Source organism: Poecilia reticulata, chromosome 11 (assembly GCF_904066995.2).
Source record: "Poecilia reticulata chromosome 11, P_reticulata-male-v2, whole genome shotgun sequence".
Classification (NCBI taxonomy): Eukaryota; Metazoa; Chordata; class Actinopteri; order Cyprinodontiformes; family Poeciliidae; genus Poecilia; species Poecilia reticulata.
This window is the reverse complement of record NC_088840.1, coordinates 26,576,486-26,593,798: the sequence shown is the minus strand read 5'-3', so window position 1 is coordinate 26,593,798 and position 17,313 is coordinate 26,576,486. Positions and strand designations below refer to the sequence as shown.

Sequence of the window (17,313 nt, the reverse complement as noted above, 5' to 3'; positions counted from 1 at the left end):
AGATGTATAATAATGTACATCTGAAAAGGAAGTTGTTTAAATTCTCATTCTGTATGATAAAACCATACTTTTTATATTTAGTTCACATTCTGACACTGTACATTACTGTAGTGTCTGTTGTAAATCCATGAATCCCTGCAGGAACATCAGGCTGCAGAGAGTCAGAGGGAGGCAGAGACAGAAACACGTATCCGTAGATATTTTAGTTAAATGTTTGCGGCTGAAAATGACAGGACCAAAAACATTTTGGTTTTTTGAATCAGTGCTTTTATGGATCATGTTTGGTAAGTTACTGAATGCAGAGCTGGAAAGTGAGACTGAGTTAACAGTGAGGAGCTAAAGGTCTGTTAGACGTGAAAAGTATCATTTTAATTTATTTTGTAGATCAAACTGTTGCACTGATGTAGAGAGATGTTCAAGAAGAACAAAACTTGTTTTTTAGATTTTATTTTTGTTGGTCAAACTGATGTATTGAGTTTAAAACTGTCGAGTCCTATTTTAGCTGTTTTCTACTTTGGTTTTAGAAAGAGGTAGAACCAGTTCAGTTACCAGTCAATTTATATCAATGCATTTTGACCAATAATCAAATGTCTTTTGACCAATAAGATATATCAGAATCCGGTAGCCTGTCTGTGCTACCAGAGTATTTATCTTTCTAGTTGTGAGGAACATTCTAGTGAGTGTTCATCCTGGAATGATGGTCATTAAACTATGCATAACTTTAATCCAATTATTGGATTGTAGAATATTTGTTACTGAAACAAGGGGTCAAATTAGAGTAACGCATTACTGATGTGATGATGGAATAATTGTTTGATATTTCAAATCTTTTTTCACGTTCCTGTCAATCCAAACAAACATGCAGTCAGTTTCTAGAGCAGTGTTTCTCAACCCTGGTCCTCAGCGCCCCCCTGTCCTGCATGTCTTAGGTATTTCCCTTCTGCCACACACCTGAATTGTATCTCTGGGTGATTAACAGGCTTCTGCACCACTTGATGGTCATGCAATCATTTGAATCAGCTGTTCTGGAATAGAGGCACATCTAAAACATGCAGAGCAGGGGCATTGAGGACCAGGGTTGAGAAACACTGTTCTAGAGTTTCTGACTCAGAACCTTTCATTCAGTGAAATGGACCTTACCAAGCTCCGCCCAGAAACGCCCCTCGAAAGTCCCACGTGACTTCATGTCTCACATTAACAGCCTCGCAGAGCTAATAGCTTCTATGGAGGAAGGTGGGAGGTTCCGTCTGAGCAGGTGGAATCTAAGTAGCTGATTGATGGTTAAAAAGTTGAAATCAAGAACTGAAAAAGGAGAAGATGAAGATAAAGAGTTAAGAATACCTCGGACTTCTGGAAGTCGGCGTCGGGGGAATGTTCAAGACTCTATCGGGAAATCCCGAGGACTGGTGAACGAACTTTGGACGAAGACTACGGCGGGTAGACACAGCTGTGCTGTGAGTGGACCAGAGTGGGGAAATGGTGAAAGAGACGGGAGTTCTGAAACATCGAATAGTGAAAGGATGAGTTCAAAAAGAGGAAATTCTTCAGCAACGGCAGGTGGAGAAAAGAAGGGAAGAGTAGTGAAAAGCTGGGATGAGTCTGAAGAGGAAATGGAGAGGTAAGTGAGAGAGTTCAAAGTGATTGTTAGAGTTAATGAGGAGATCAGTCCAGTTAAACTTTCTATGAGAGGCTCCAAGGGACAAAACCTACAAACTCTCTTTCACTGAGCGGTTTATGTTTGATTCATGTTTCTCTCCTGCGGCTTTAAAAATGTAAAACTTTGTGTTGATTTGCTAAAGGAAATCATATATCTGAAAATAAATTAATATGTGGGTAAAAAATTCTGTAAACCACAAATGTTCTACCTTTATCAAAATTGCTGACATTTGACATGCAAAAAATCTTTCGGATTACATAAGCAATAATTCTTTCACTTCAGGATGACGCAGGGACACCTATAAGACCAATTTTAACTGAGGTTGTACGTATGTGCTTTACAGGATTTTTTTGCCTACACAATATATAAAAAAATTTCAGATACATAATGTCGTTTTGCAAATAAATTAACACAAAGTTTTAGCCTCTTATAGCCGCCGGAGAGAAACTTGACGTGTGAATCAAATATTAACCGGAAATCCACTTTTATTTTGAAAAGAGAGCGCCATAACTTGTGCTGTCGCGCACATTAAAATCAAGTGCAGGCTGGCTTTACTGCCATTTCCGAAGTGGCGGCTAGCTTTTTCCCACTGATAGATGGGGTTTCTGATGCTGGCTGTCGGCTTCAAAACTCTTCTGATATTGCTGACATTACTGTAGGAGCGCTAACGATGTCATTCTGTGAGTCGCTGCCGCTCAGCTATTTTCCTGTCCGCGAAAACCCGCCTACTCTGCCTGGGGTCCAATCAGAAACTGAAATTTTAAGTTAACTTCCGTTGCAATCAAACGATAGTGAATGAAAGAGAGTTTGATAGTGAATGAAAGAGAGTTTGATAGTGAATGAAAGAGAGTTTGTAGGTTTTGTCCCTTGGGGCCTCTCATAACTTTCCACGATTCTGAAGAATCAAGTGGGGGATATCACTAATGCAAAAGTACTAAGAGATGGAAACTTAATGGTAAGTTGTAATACAGAGGAACAAAAAGACAGAGCATGTAGGATGAGAGAAATGGGAAAATATAGAGTGTGGTACAAGAAGGAAGTAAATGGAGGAAGGGAGTGATTTGGGGGATCCCAGTGGAGGTGTCAGATGAGGAAATCAAATCAAATCTCAAAGGAGGAAAAATAAAAAAATGTAAGAAGGCTTCAAACCTTTAAAATGGAGAAAAAACCAACAGTGAAAGTATCCTGATAGAGTTTGATGAAGAAAAACTCCCAGAAAAAGTCTATTTAGGATATTTGTCCTACAATGTAAGAGAGTATGTCCCACGACCAATTAGATGTTTTAAATGTCAAATAGTTTTGGATGGATTATAAACGATGAGATAAGTAAGATGGGAATAAATCATTATTTAATTAGTCCTGTGGTGAGTATTCCCGATACTCCATCTTGGTTAAGTGGAAAACCTGAATTTGATTTAAGCTTATTGGAAAAAGGCAGACAAATGGAAAAAAAGAGGTGGAAAGGTATAAAAATAAAGAATATGCTGAGTATTTACAAGTATATACAGATGCTTATGAAAAATAAAAGAATAACAGACAGATTGACAGTTTATACAGGTGAGCTAATGGCTATATTAATGCCTCTAGAATAGAGTGAGGAAACGAGAAAAAGAGAAATATTGATTTGTTCAGATTCAAGTAGTGCATTAATAAGTATTTTAGAACAGAATTCAGAAACGAGACAAGATATCATATTGAATATTAATTTTTAGAATTAAAAAATATGGGTCCAGGGTTAAGTTAATTTGGATTCCTGCTCATATTGGAATAGTCGGATGAGTTGGCGGATAAATTTGCTAAGAGTGCAACAAAAAGGGATAGTGTTGAGGTAAATATCAAAATAAGCAGAAATGAGGTGAAAAGTATAAGTAAAATATATATTAAAAAGAAATGGCAGGAACTATGGGATAGAGAAGAAAAGGCAAGTTTTATTATAGCATTCAAAAAAGTAGGGGAATGTAGGGAAGGTAATGGGAATAAAAGAGGATATTATATCCAGATTAAGGTTTGGGCATACGGGGCTCAATAGTACTCTGAAAATAATTAATAAACACAGTACTGGTTTGTGTAGTTATTGTGGAGAGTCGGAAACGGAGCAGCATATTTTTCTAGAATGTAATAAGTATAGTCTGGAAAGAGAGGTGTTGGAGAGTTAAATAGAAATAAAAATGATTTAGATATTAAAAATTTGCTGCAAAGATCGTCTGGGGATGTAGCATTTGACAGCATTTTTGGTTTTCTTAGGAAGTCCGATATTATGGGAAGATTATAGCGATAGGCCATCTAATCTATACTCCAGTCTGGAAGGTGGCTGTAATGCACCTATAAGTTGTTTGCCAACCGCCATAATACAAGAAGAAGAAGAAGAAGAAGAAGCTTCTATGGCATTTTTCATTTCGACTGACTCTCTGCAGAGAATTTCTGAGTCGATTAGTGTAGCATTTCTGCCACATGTTCGCAAAATATCAGCCACGACAATGGACAGGGGAACCAACAAGTTCATGTCATCTTTTTTGAACGACATCAAGGAGTTTTGGCCACGCGATGCCTCCAACATTGTGTGTCACAGCCAAATGCTACCGGTCGATGAGGAAAATAGCAGATCCTCACACCCTCGGCATAAATATAGCTGTGGACAAGATCACTGACACCTATTGTTCTTGCAAGGCTGGATAAGTCGGACTTTCATGGTTTTGAGGGTTCGAATGTGCCTAGGACTTTCACACGGTACTCGGTTTTTTTTAATTAATAAATCTGAAACGGTATGTGATGGCTGCAGTTACAGCCACACAAATGTGGTAACATTCACTTTCACCACACGCAACAGGTTCACATTCACTCTCACTACAAATGGGTTCACCTCACTTATATTTGGGTTTCTTTAAGTCTAGGATTCAATTTACAGAATAACTGGTTTTTGTTTAGAAGGCAACACATCACATTGTATTCTAGAATAAGTGCGCACATTTTAGTCTACATTGTTGTGTTATGCTTGATTTAACCTTTGTTTGGTTTTTGAGTTTCCTCAGGGCTGGCTGCTCCAATCCTTTAGGAGAGCAGAGAGGTGGAGATGGGGTGGAGCAAGCCAGCTGAGACTGCAAATTGGTTCATACCACTACTCATCATCCAGAGGGGGGGGGAATGGGATTTTTCTGTTAGTTTCAGTTAGGTTTTTGTGTATTTTCCCCTTCGTGTGTTGTATGTGGCCTGATCAGCCAGTATTTAAGTTTCCCCTTTTGTCTGTGTTAGTTAGGTCTGTTTGTTTGAGTTATTATGAGTTGATGTCTGTTACTTTGACCTCTTTTATGGGCCCAATTTTTGTCATTTTTCTATTATTTACCCAAGTGTTGTTTGGGTTAAATAAAAAACAATTATTTTTGACTTAAAACTGGTGCCTGGCTGTTCCTTTACTGCTCGGTCCATCACAGTGGTGTCAGAAGTGGGATCTTGCAGTTAAAGGCACCAGTTATTTTTTTTTTGTAGCCCTCTCCCCTTACCAAGCCATGCAAAGAGCAGGAAGGAGTGCCAAAGGACAAAAAGGAGAACCTCAAAACCAGCCTGTCGGAATGGAGGAGCAAGTTGGAGAGGAAAATGGAGCCTCTGGAGGGGTGGATAGTAATGAGGGTAAGGAACCCACAATATCAGAAGTGATTTCCATTCTTCGTTCTCATATGGGCCAGCAGGAAGCCCAGGAAGCAAGACGAAGGGAGGAGTTTAATCGGCAGGAACAGTGCTTCAGAGCATTGCGACACCAATTTCAGCTGCTACAGGTGGAAGTGCAAGCGCGTACCAACCCTGCTCGTGAGCTTCAATTGGATGAGTCTCAACAATCTGATGTAGAATCAAATGAAGGTGATGAGCCCACCTGCTGTAATAATGAGCAAAGGCATGCTCCCTCAGGTCAGTTTTACTCTCATGAACCGAGACTTGAAAAACTGATGGATGAGGATGACATTGAACATTTTCTAACAACGTTTGGACGAATGGCTCTAGTTTGCCGGTGGAAAAAAGCAGATTGGGTTTTTTATCTGATTCCATTACTCACTGGCAAAGCAAGAGGTGCGTATGTTCACATGGATGACTCTTTGGAGTATGATAAAGTTAAAGAAGCGGTGCTTCAAAAGTACATTAATCCTGAAACATACAGATTGAGATTTCGATCATTGGAAGTAAAACCTGAGGAGAATCCAAAAGAATTGTATGCAAGATTGAAGGAGTTATATGGAAAGTGGGTGATGCCAAGACAAAAAACTGTGCATGAGGTTGGTGAAATAATCATTTTGGAACAATACTTAAGAATGCTGTCTCCTGAGTTGCAGATATGGATTAAAGAACATAACCCAAAGTCGGCTGCAGAGGCTGCACAGCTGGCTGACGTGTTTGTGGCAGCACGAAAAAAAGGACAACCCTGGAGTCAAAAAGCATGGAAAATGAGGGAGGTTGCAAGACCTGTTCCCTATTACCAAAAGACAGGGGTGAGTAAACCTCTAAAGGTCCAGTCATTGAATGAACCATTAAGAGTCCCAGCCAAGACGGTGATTTGTTATCTGTGTGGGATGGAAGGACACACAAAACCAATGTGCCCGAAGAACTCCACAAAGATAACACAAATGTGTTTTGTGCCCAGACAAAGTGTGGACTCTAAAGTGGCGTTTGGTTTAAGGACGACCTCAATTGAAGTTGAGGGTAAACGATTAAAGGCACTCATTGACTCAGGAAGTACCCAAACCCTGGTGCACAGAGACTTTGTTCCAGCAAATAAAGTTAATGTGGAAACAATTCCTGTCCGCTGCATTCATGGGGATGAGTTGTCATATCAAACAGCAGACTTGTATATTAAAGTACAAGACCAACTTTATCTTCTAAATATTGGTGTGGCTGAGAATCTGCCATTTCCTGCAGTACTGGGTCAAGATCTGCCTGTGTTATGTGATTTATTGAATTCCAGCAATATGTGCAATGTTGCATTAACCAGATTTCAAGCTAAAAGGAGAGAGGAGTTTATACAACCACTCTGCGCCTTGCCTTTTTATGATGCGGACCTGGAGACCACACCCGGGAAGTCTCGCAAGTCCCGCAGACAGCGACGGCAAGAGAAATTTCAACACACTGTTGTTAAATCACCTTTTAGCTCTGAGCCTGAGTTACCTTTGGGGTTTAAAATCCCCACGGACATCAGAGAAATGCAGCACAGGGATCCAGCTCTGACATCTTTATTTCAGAAAGCAGAGGGAAATGCACGTCCTGAACGAGGTTGGAACGGCCTGGGGGAATTTTTTCTGAACGATGGCATCCTATATCGTCAGCAGGGGTCAGCAGTGCAGTTGGTGGTTCCTGAACCAGTCCAGAAGGTAGTGCTGTCTTTAGCACATTCCATTCCATGGGCTGGTCATCTTGGACAGCACAAGACAATGGCCCGCATCAGAAAATATTTTGATTGGCCTGGAATACGATCTGATGTGGCTCTGTTCTGCAAAAGCTGCCCTCAGTGCCAAAAGTCTTCCCTAAGAATTCCCCCCAGAGCTCCTCTCCAGTCTTTACCAATCATCAACACCCCGTTTGAACGGCTGGGAATGGACATCGTTGGTCCCCTAGAAAGAAGTAAATCAGGTAATCGTTACATGTTGGTGATCCTGGATTATGCTACAAAGTATCCAGAGGTTTTTCCTTTGAAATCAATAAAAGCTAAAGCAGTTGCCTTCTGTCTCATACAGCTCTTCTCACGAGTTGGGTTTCCAACTGAAATTCTCACTGACTGTGGAACTAATTTTCTGTCCACTTTGTTGAAGCAGGTGTACCAACTCCTTGGAATTAAGAGCTTGAAGACCACTCCATACCATCCTCAGACAGATGGCCTGACGGAGCGCTTCAATCAGACCTTGAAGCAAATGTTGCGCAAGTTTGTCAATGAAACCGGTACAGACTGGGACCAGTGGCTACCTTACCTTCTCTTTGCATATAGAGAAGTGCCGCAGGCCTCTACTGGTTTTTCACCCTTTGAATTGCTGTATGGCTATGAGGTCCGGGGTCCCCTATCTCTGTTAAGGGAGACGTGGGAGGGTGACAAAGAAAGATCTCAAGCTGTAAATGTTGTCTCTTATGTTGTTCAGATGCGGGAACGACTGGAAAAGATGATGGCGTTGGCCCAAGCTCATAAGGAAGAAGCACAGAAACATCAGAAAAACTGGTATGACCAGTCGGCGCGCCAGAGGTCTTTCAGTCCTGGCCAGAAAGTGCTGGTGCTCCTTCCCAGTGCCGACAGTAAACTGTTGGCGAAATGGCAAGGTCCGTATGAAATCCAGAGCAAACTGGGGCACACAACCTACAAGATTGCCATTCCAGATCAGCCCCGTTCCACCAGAGTGCTCCATGTCAACCTGCTTAAAGAATGGGTGGAGAGGCCAAAGGCAGATGTTTTTCTTATTCAAGATGTGACAGAGGAGGAGGAAGAGGATAACCAGTACCTGCCAAAGCCCTCACCTCAATTGCTGGTTCTGGACCACCTCTCGGAAGAAAGGCAGGCTCAGGTGAGAAATCTGTGCAACTCAAATATGTTTCAGGGAAATCCTGGTAAAACAGACCTTATCCAGCATGACATAGTATTAAAGGATGGAGCGTCTGTGAGAAGGTTGAGTTACAGAATACCTGAGCGTCTGTTGGTTTCACTGAAAGAGGAAGTCGATCTGATGCTGTCACTCGGAATCATTGAGCCATCAAGAAGCGAGTGGTGCCATCCAGTGGTTTTGGTGCCAAAGAAGGATGGCAGCATACGTTTCTGCATTGATTTCAGGTATTTGAATGGAATAACACAATTTGATTCATATCCAGCTCCCCGCATTGATGACATGGTGGAGCGGATTGGGAAGGCCAGATATTTAACAACCATAGATCTCTGCAAGGGTTATTGGCAGGTACCTCTGACGGCACGGTCAAAAGAGCTTACTGCTTTCCGGACACCGTGGGGCCTGTTCCAGTTTAAAGTCATGCCCTTTGGACTACATGGTGCCCCGGCAACATTCCAGAGACTGATGGATCAGGTACTGTCTGACATGTCTGATTTTGCTGCAGCCTACCTTGATGACATAGTCATTTTCAGTTCTACCTGGGAAGATCACCTGAAATGTCTGGAGAAGGTGTTGGAGCGCCTCCAGTCTGCAGGGTTGACTATTAATCCAGCCAAGTGTGTGATTGCCAAAACTGAAACTGAGTACCTGGGGTTTGTTATAGGAAATGGAGTGATAAAGCCTCAAATAAATAAAATTACAGCTATAGAGGCCTGCCCTCTGCCGGAGACCAGAAAACAATTAAGATCCTTTCTGGGTATGGCAGGGTTCTATCATCGTTTTATCCCTCATTTCTCAGCCAGGGCCGCGCTATTAACGGACCTCACTGGTTCCCGAAGCCCCATCAAGATCATCTGGACAGAGGAGGCCAAAACCGCTTTTCTGGACCTACGGCAATCTCTTAGTAAGAGTCCAGTCCTCCACAGCCCTGATTTTGAGAGATCTTTTATTCTACAGACTGATGCCTCTGAGAGAGGTTTGGGAGCTGTTCTGTTGCAGGGACCCCCTGGAGAGCGCCATCCAGTGGCTTTTATTAGCCGCAAGCTGTTTCCCAGGGAAGTACGATACTCAACCATTGAGAAAGAGGCACTGGCCATTAAATGGGCCCTGGATTCCTTCAAGTACTACCTTCTAGGCAGGGAGTTTACCTTAGAAACCGACCATAAAGCTCTCCAATGGATAGAGAAGATGAAAGATACTAATGGAAGGATTACGCGATGGTACCTTGCCATCCAACCATTTCGATTCACCATCCACCATATCCCGGGCAAGGACAACTGCATCGCAGACTGCCTCTCTCGCTGTCCCAGCGAGAGATCTGAAGAGGGGAGTGTGTGATGGCTGCCGTGACAGCCACACAAATGTGGTAACATTCACTTTCACCACACGCAACAGGTTCACATTCACTCTCACTACAAATGGGTTCACCTCACTTCTATTTGAGTTTCTTTAAGTCTAGGGTTCAATTTACAGAATAACTGGTTTTTGTTTAGAAGGCAACACATCACATTGTATTCTAGAATAAGTGCGCACATTTTAGTCTACATTGTTGTGTTATGCTTGATTTAACCTTTGTTTGGTTTTTGAGTTTCCTCAGGGCTGGCTGCTCCAATCCTTTAGGAGAGCAGAGAGGTGGAGATGGGGTGGAGCAAGCCAGCTGAGACTGCAAATTGGTTCATACCACTACTCATCATCCAGAGGGGGGGAATGGGATTTTTCTGTTAGTTTCAGTTAGGTTTTTGTGTATTTTCCCCTTAGTGTGTTGTATGTGGCCTGATCAGCCAGTATTTAAGTTTCCCCTTTTGTCTGTGTTAGTTAGGTCTGTTTGTTTGAGTTATTATGAGTTGATGTCTGTTACTTTGACCTCTTTTATGGGCCCAATTTTTGTCATTTTTCTATTATTTACCCAAGTGTTGTTTGGGTTAAATAAAAAACAATTATTTTTGACTTAAAACTGGTGCCTGGCTGTTCCTCTACTGCTCGGTCCATCACACGGTACTTGATTTTATACTTTAATCTACTTTATTTAAACCAGTAGTTCCCTAGTCTGGTCCTCATGTACCCCTCCACTGCATGTTTTAAGTGTCCTGCTTGCAAACAGCTTACTTAAATGATTAAAAGGCTTCTGCAGCACTTGTTGGGAACCACTGGTTTAGACTGTTATTTCTCTCTTTTTCTTCTGTGGCATGTTGGCCTTTTCCTTTGGTACAAATATGGATTATCCAGTCCGATCAACCAGAAGTTCCAGGAAATTCTTTGAGATAACAAAGAAATGACTGTGTATATATCTGTACCAATTTTTTTATTTCTTATTTTTTAAGGAGACCCGGTGTGACTACAGAGGTTTTCCTGGATGGGAGGCAGTTGACAGCTTGGCAGAGAACCTTTTGAGCCCCAACAGAACAATAACTGCATTGTCAACAACAGAGGTAGAAAATGTCTTGCAGCTGTATTCTAACCTGCATGCTATGGACAAGCAGCCCCCCAAATACACCTTAAAAAACAAGAAGAGCACGTTACCAGGACCATGGAGGGCTTCCCGGAAACAAAGTGGCTCTGCACCTGGTCAGCAAGCAGCTGAAAGGTAACCTGTCTGATATTTGACACAATGGATAACTTGTTTGCATATTCACTCATGGAAGCCAAATACATTTTTTTTTTTCTCAGCGTTGTAAAGTTTTAAGCTTAGGAGATTAATGTGGGTTTGCTGAGCTCATCAAAATGAGAAGTACTTTTCTACTGCACTTCATTGCTGCTCCAATCAAATCAGTGTTGATGAACTTTAGTGTTTTTCTACTATTTCAATGACCCGTTTGTCACACAGACTCTTCATGGCCAGGCTGCCCAGAGACCTGTGACTCAGAGTGTCTGAGTGCATTTGCCTTAAGCTGTTGAAAGAATATCAGCAAGCAAGAAACCGGCCAAAAGACACCAAGGGGAAGGTTTTACCCATCCCGCAGTCTATTGTTCAAACATACTGCCACATTAAACAACTGCTTGAGGACCCCCAGCCCATACAGGACGAGACCAACTTGTTGTTAGTCACCATCAACAATACCACTGTGTGTGCTTGGTAAGAAGTCCTTTATTTTCAACAGATATTGCACTTTAAAGATGGCTTGACTTTGAAAGGAAACAATTTCTGTTTTTATCTTTCAGGCTACATGAGCGGCAGACGAGAACAGACAGGGACTCTCTTCTCCAAGGTGTGAAACTTCCTCCGAAGGTGTCCGTGGCTGACGCCTCCTTCCCAGAAGCGAGACGGCTCCCCTCCATTCCTGTGGAACACGGACATAAAAGCATGGAGTTTAAGGAACCTGAAAACAGTGAAGGCGAGGCACTGATCAGTCAACGGGTTGGTGGAAAAGCTGGCTTCACACAGCATTATCCTCCATCATACCAGGAAGGACACTTTTCACAGGCACCAGTTAATTATGTAAATATTAAATATTTAGCACAGATAGGATTTAAATATAATTACTAGATCATGTCAAGTCTTTTTTCACGTTCCTGTCGATCCAAACAAACATGCAGTCAGTTTCTAGAGTTTCTGACTCAGAACCTTTCATTCAGTGTAATGTAGCTCAAGTGCTTCGATGTCCCAGGTGGTCATCAAGGGCACAGCAGGAGTCGCGGCACGGAGGACCGCCAGGCGCATGATGGTTACGTGCCTCTTAATTTCTTCACGAACATCGCTTAGCAGCAATGTGGGCAACTCCGAGTGGAACTTGGAGGAGAGGTGGATGTCAAGGCGGGATGCGGCATAGCTGCACCACTCTACGGGACAGGGCTGTCCCCTGATGTTAACGCGCCCTGACCCGTAGTTGACGAGGATCCGCCTCTCCTCCAAGTTCTCCACACCATGAGCCGTTTTCAGATGCCCAGCCAGTTTGGGTGTAAGGTGATGACACAACGGGCATCTATAGGGAGACATTCTTGAAAAAGAATTTGATCAATCAATGACAAATTAAATCAATTTTTAATTGACAGAATTGTTTAATGTAGCCATTCTTGTACAGCAGCTGGATCAGGTTCCATTATCCCCTGTGCAGATATACTTAAAATATTTCACAGAAGTCTGAAAGAATTTGCATTTAGAAGGGGACAGTTTGAGACCAAAATTAGCAATGCGTTGGAGGACCCTCATTAACCTCACCTCATGTTCTTCAACCGAGCTTGAAAATATGATATCATCTAAGAAGGCAACAACCTCCAACAATTTTTAATTGTTATCAACAAACATACTGTAAGTATTTGTTAAGCATAACAGTTATGTGTCACATCCAGGGTAGCTTGCTACCAAGTGAGCAGCTGGCGGGCTACCCTGGATGTGCTAACCAGTCCACTTGGTAGCAAGGTATCGTGGAGCAAACAGGTGTTTCCACAGTTACAAATTCGAAGGTTTTCTGCTTTCAAAGTTACATTAACTCACCCATTGAATGGTTGAGGAAGGGGAAGAGTGAGGCCGATCCCAGAGTCGTGAGTTCGATCCTACCAGTCGCCATACTATGTTTTAGTGAAAAGATTTCGCACAATCAATGTTTAAGTGTTATGAAGTAATGACTGTTTGTTTTTTTGTATCTTGAACATTTTAAATGCTTTTTTGTACAGATGGTGTAGTACTGTAAAGTAAAACACAACACTTTGTAATAAAAGGCTTTCGTTTTAAAACTGATGAATTCCTTAATTTTTTTTTATTCTACCAATATAGTCAAATTGATGTTAAATTATACTGTATGCTATATACAGTATATTTTAATGTCCGTAATCATACCCAGTGCTTATTTTCATTTTTCACAGCTAAACAATGACTGAAACTAAAATATTCTTTCAAGTGTCTTTCCTTAAGTACTTTTTGAGTGAAGTGAATATTTTTTTTCTAGTGTATGCTTAAAATTATTACCAATAATTCAGAATTGGAAGCAGCTAACATTTACTCACAGTAAAAGACCATAGACCTCATCGATTTCAAAGAACCAAATATTTATTCATCAACAATTAAGACGGTGAATTAAACATTTTTAGTTAGTCCAAAAACATTGTAGCATTTGGATGCAACACATTTCCATTGAAGTCTCCCATTTCTTTCTTAACCAAGAAATGTGTGGTTTGCTGAAGGACTTGAAACCTTTTACACTATGGTTTGTTGAATTACTTGGTGTACACAATGACATCAATCAACCTAAAACAAAATAAATATCACTCTGTGAACTAAATAAAAACTATATGAAAAGTTTGTGAAGTTATTTAAAGTAAAGAAAACATTTATTTTTTTCTTTTTAATTTGTTCCAGTCACTGCTGGAACAATTCAGCTCACTGGGAGGTGAAAGTGAGACTTTCATTAGAGGGACAGTAAATTTGCCCCCTATATTGGCTGTGTCCTGTTTCAGCTATTCTAAACTGCCCACATTTTTTGCATGTGTTGTGCAAAATTTGCACGTCAGTTTTCAAGGTTCTCTACCAGGTTGAGCATGGGCCACAGCAGTGTCCAGAGCAGGGGCCACAGCATAAGCATGTGGAGGAGGGGTGAGAGGCTCCACAAACTCTGTTGCTGTTGGGTAGTGAGGATAACGGATCCCTGTGGTGCCACTGGAGTAATTGCCACTAGCTGAGGCCTTTTGGGTGGGGCAGGGAGAAGCTGCCGCTGTCCTGATGGATTTGTCCCATCAGTGAATTGTAGCTTTTTTTTATTTTGACTGCCCCACAGTGTTGGATGGTAGCCTGTACGAATGCAGTGGCCCTGAATGTGGTACGCCGTAATGCAGACGTATATTTGCAGGCAGAAGTGGGTCAGCAGGAACAGAAAAGCGGCTTGGAAGGTTTAACCTTTGAAGTACCACAGCGGTTTCTTGCTTTTGACCCTTCTGTTATGCCACTGAACCAGGGTGGTGTAGCTCACATCCACTAGCTGCAGGTTTGTCTGCCCCATCACAGCTCCATTTGCCAGAACGAGCTGCCTGATCTTCCTTTACTCTTGAAGGATTAAATCCCACCTGGAGACTGTGCCTGCCCCTCTTTTCTTTGGACTACGACGGATATTGCACAGCCGGACAAAGATGGTCTCCACCAGGCGGCAGCTGTCTGGCCATTGGGCAGATGGGGCTGGAGTGGTTAAAGCATGCCTCTTCACACTCTCAACCCCAGGAGTAAATTCCTGCCTCTTCTTGGGGGACCAAAACCTCCCAGTGTTCAATTTCTCTTGATGCCTTGCAGCAAATACCACCCTCTGTTTATCAAACTCCAGCAGGTTCTGCCACAGAGCAACAATGCAGGAAACTCATCAGTCTGAAAATAAATAGATATTGATTGAAGCTATTCAATTTTATATAACCAATTGTTAATTTAGTAAGAGCTTCTATATGGAAATCCCGATCAATGAATCATAATTTGTATTGACACACGGAGCATAAAATCAGCCAAAATCATTCAGACTTTACTTATTTTATTCACTTTCAGCGCTGAAAGGAGACGCTTTTACCATTACATCCGAGAAGAGTTTCTAAAAAAGTCTGTGCAGCGTCTGAGGAGGAAGAGGAGGGTAGCTGATAATATGGACTGAAGACACTCCCTGAAATCACACCATGTCTCTGTGGCCTGGGAAAACGTTTCTTTTTCGTGAGAAATGGACCTTAGTGTCTAACAGAGTCAAACATGTAACTCTTTACTACGGGCCTTTGTCTAACGTGTGACTCTTTCTCGACCTTGGTGAAGCGTCTCAACACGACTCAATGTAAAATGCCACGCCATGGCGGAAAATGCTCCTTAGGGCAAATTTACTGTCCCTCTAATGAAAGTCTCACTGGGAGGTGAGACTTTCACCTCCCAGTGAGCTGAATGTGTTCCAGCTAATTAAAAAGAAAAAAATAAATGTTTTCTTTACTTTAAATAACTTCACAAACTCCCTGCGACAGACTGGCGACCTGTCCAGGGTGTACCCCGCCTCTCGCCCGAAACGTTGGCTGGAGATGGGCACCAGCACCCCTCCCGACCCCACTGAGGGAAAAAGGGTGCAAGAAAATGGATGGATGGATGGACTTCACAAACTGCTTCATATAGTTTTTTATTTAGTTCACAGAGTGATATTTATTTTGTTTTGGGTTGATGTCATTGTGTACACCAAGTAATTCAACAAACCATAGTGTAAAAGGTTTTAAGTTCTTCAGCAAACCACACATTAGGGTTCGGGGGAGTCAACAGCCATTTCGTGGCATTTGAACGGGGAATGAGGGAGCGTTTTGAGCCATGCGGTGGCATGTGTAGTAACATGCAAAATCCACCGAGTGGAGCTCTTGTCTTACTTTTTGACGATCTGGATTTCGGCGTGGGGCTGCTGGGAGGTTTTGGGTTCAGCATTGGGGTTTATTTCGGCCATGAGGTGTCATGGTGTTTCCCGGGTCCCGTCAAGTGGGGATTTGGGCTCGGTGGGCTCGTGGGGTTCTACGGGGTTGTTAGGGGAGGGTCCTGGGGCCGTGAGGGAGCATGTTTAGCCATATGGACCTTTGGTTATTTTCCAAAGGGTGTATTTGTGGGGTGAACTGATGCGGGTGGGTGTGTGTGTGTGTGAGAGGCCAACCATGGGGGATGTTTTGGCTCTGCGCACGTCGACCTCCAAAGAGCGGAGGAACTGCACTACCGGAGCACAGTGGTGAAAAACGATAGCGCTTTTATTTTTATTTATTTATTTATTTTTCCTGTTGCGGCTCAATTCCACACCCACACGCTGAAGAAGTACCCGTGGTGCTTTTTGCGGCACGCACATGCCAAGAGCAGTAGCAGTACCAACGCTGCTTTTTGCGGTACACGACCACACAGTGGATGCTGTGGTTTAGCGGAGGATGCGGGTAGCTTCGCCGACGCAACCCTGGTATTATTGGGAAGACCCCCCCACCGAACACCAAGAATGCGTGGCTGCTGCGATCCACTGCAATTGTGTCGGGTGGAGGGGCAACCCACCTCAAACCACATGGCTGCAACAAATCCGCTGCAAGCGGGGGCCAAACGTGGCTTGCAATCCATTGCGATGCGGGGCAGCTTAAAAGACAAGACTACTGGAGCCACAAGTGGGTCACCTTTGCTCATAGCGCTGCTAGCAGCTGATAGAAAGCGATTTGGAGCAGCGAGGAGCATCATCACCACCAGCAGCTTCCTCTCCACGTCAGAAAATCACCAAACTATAGAAGCCGTCCGTCCGTGCTGGGGGGCTGGTGAAAAAAAAATGACACGTTGCTTGTGTAACCCACCTTCCCTTTAACCTCTGGGATCCTCATGTGTATTTCTGGGTTTCCACTATTCTGCTGCTCACTGTTGGTTGTGGCGTCGGTTGTTAATAAAACAATCTAAAATCTCCAACTCGACTATTACTGAACAAGACTATTCTCCCTTTGCTCTTGGACTCCTTTTGAACTACAATTGGTTTTGAAGTATCACTGATTATTATTTGATTGGTTTGTTTTTTCCTTCTTTGTTTCTTTTGAACAATTTATTTGTTTAGTTGTTGCTGTTATTATTATTGTCACTATCATTATTTCCACTGCAATAAATGGCAATATAAACAAACCTCTTTGCATCAGCTGCATCAATTATCCACCCAATCATGACTCCATGCCGTACCTTCTTCTGATTCTACAAAGTGGTCAACACTAAATCTTGCAGTCAGACCTGCACATTTAAATAGAGCGTTACACATGGATGGATGGATGGATGGATGGATGGATGGATGGATGGATGGATGGATGGATGGATGGATGGATGGATGGATGGAGAAGGCTCCATTTCGCAGTGGCGAAATGGATGGAGGCTAAAAATCCACCAAGCTGCAGGAGACACGTGGAATAAATTGCTGCCGCCGAATGGGATGACGCTCTTAGCTGTTCCTGACCAATAAATGAGCCTGTAAGTGAGCCGCAAAGCTACATGAGCCACGTTGTGATTGACAATAAGCAGCCAGCTGGCGTCCTTCCTTCCTTCGACCTAATCGAGACCCTCTCTGCTGGACATACGGAATAATTCTGGGGTGCTTCCGAATGTCCGCCTTAACAGGGGCACCAGCGATGAGGAGGGTCCGGCCGGTTAGAGGGAATGTCAGGGGGGAA

At 42.8% G+C, this 17,313-nt stretch overlaps 1 long non-coding RNA gene across 1 annotated transcript; it reads left to right on the top strand.

Moving 5' to 3' along the window:
* The first annotated feature begins 823 nt into the window (after positions 1–823).
* Positions 824–11,390, top strand: LOC145553894 (uncharacterized). Its single transcript, XR_014089937.1, has 3 exons — positions 824–1,618; positions 10,542–10,804; positions 11,045–11,390. It is a non-coding gene; the product is annotated as an uncharacterized LOC145553894 (long non-coding RNA).
* The last annotated feature ends 5,923 nt before the right edge of the window (positions 11,391–17,313 follow it).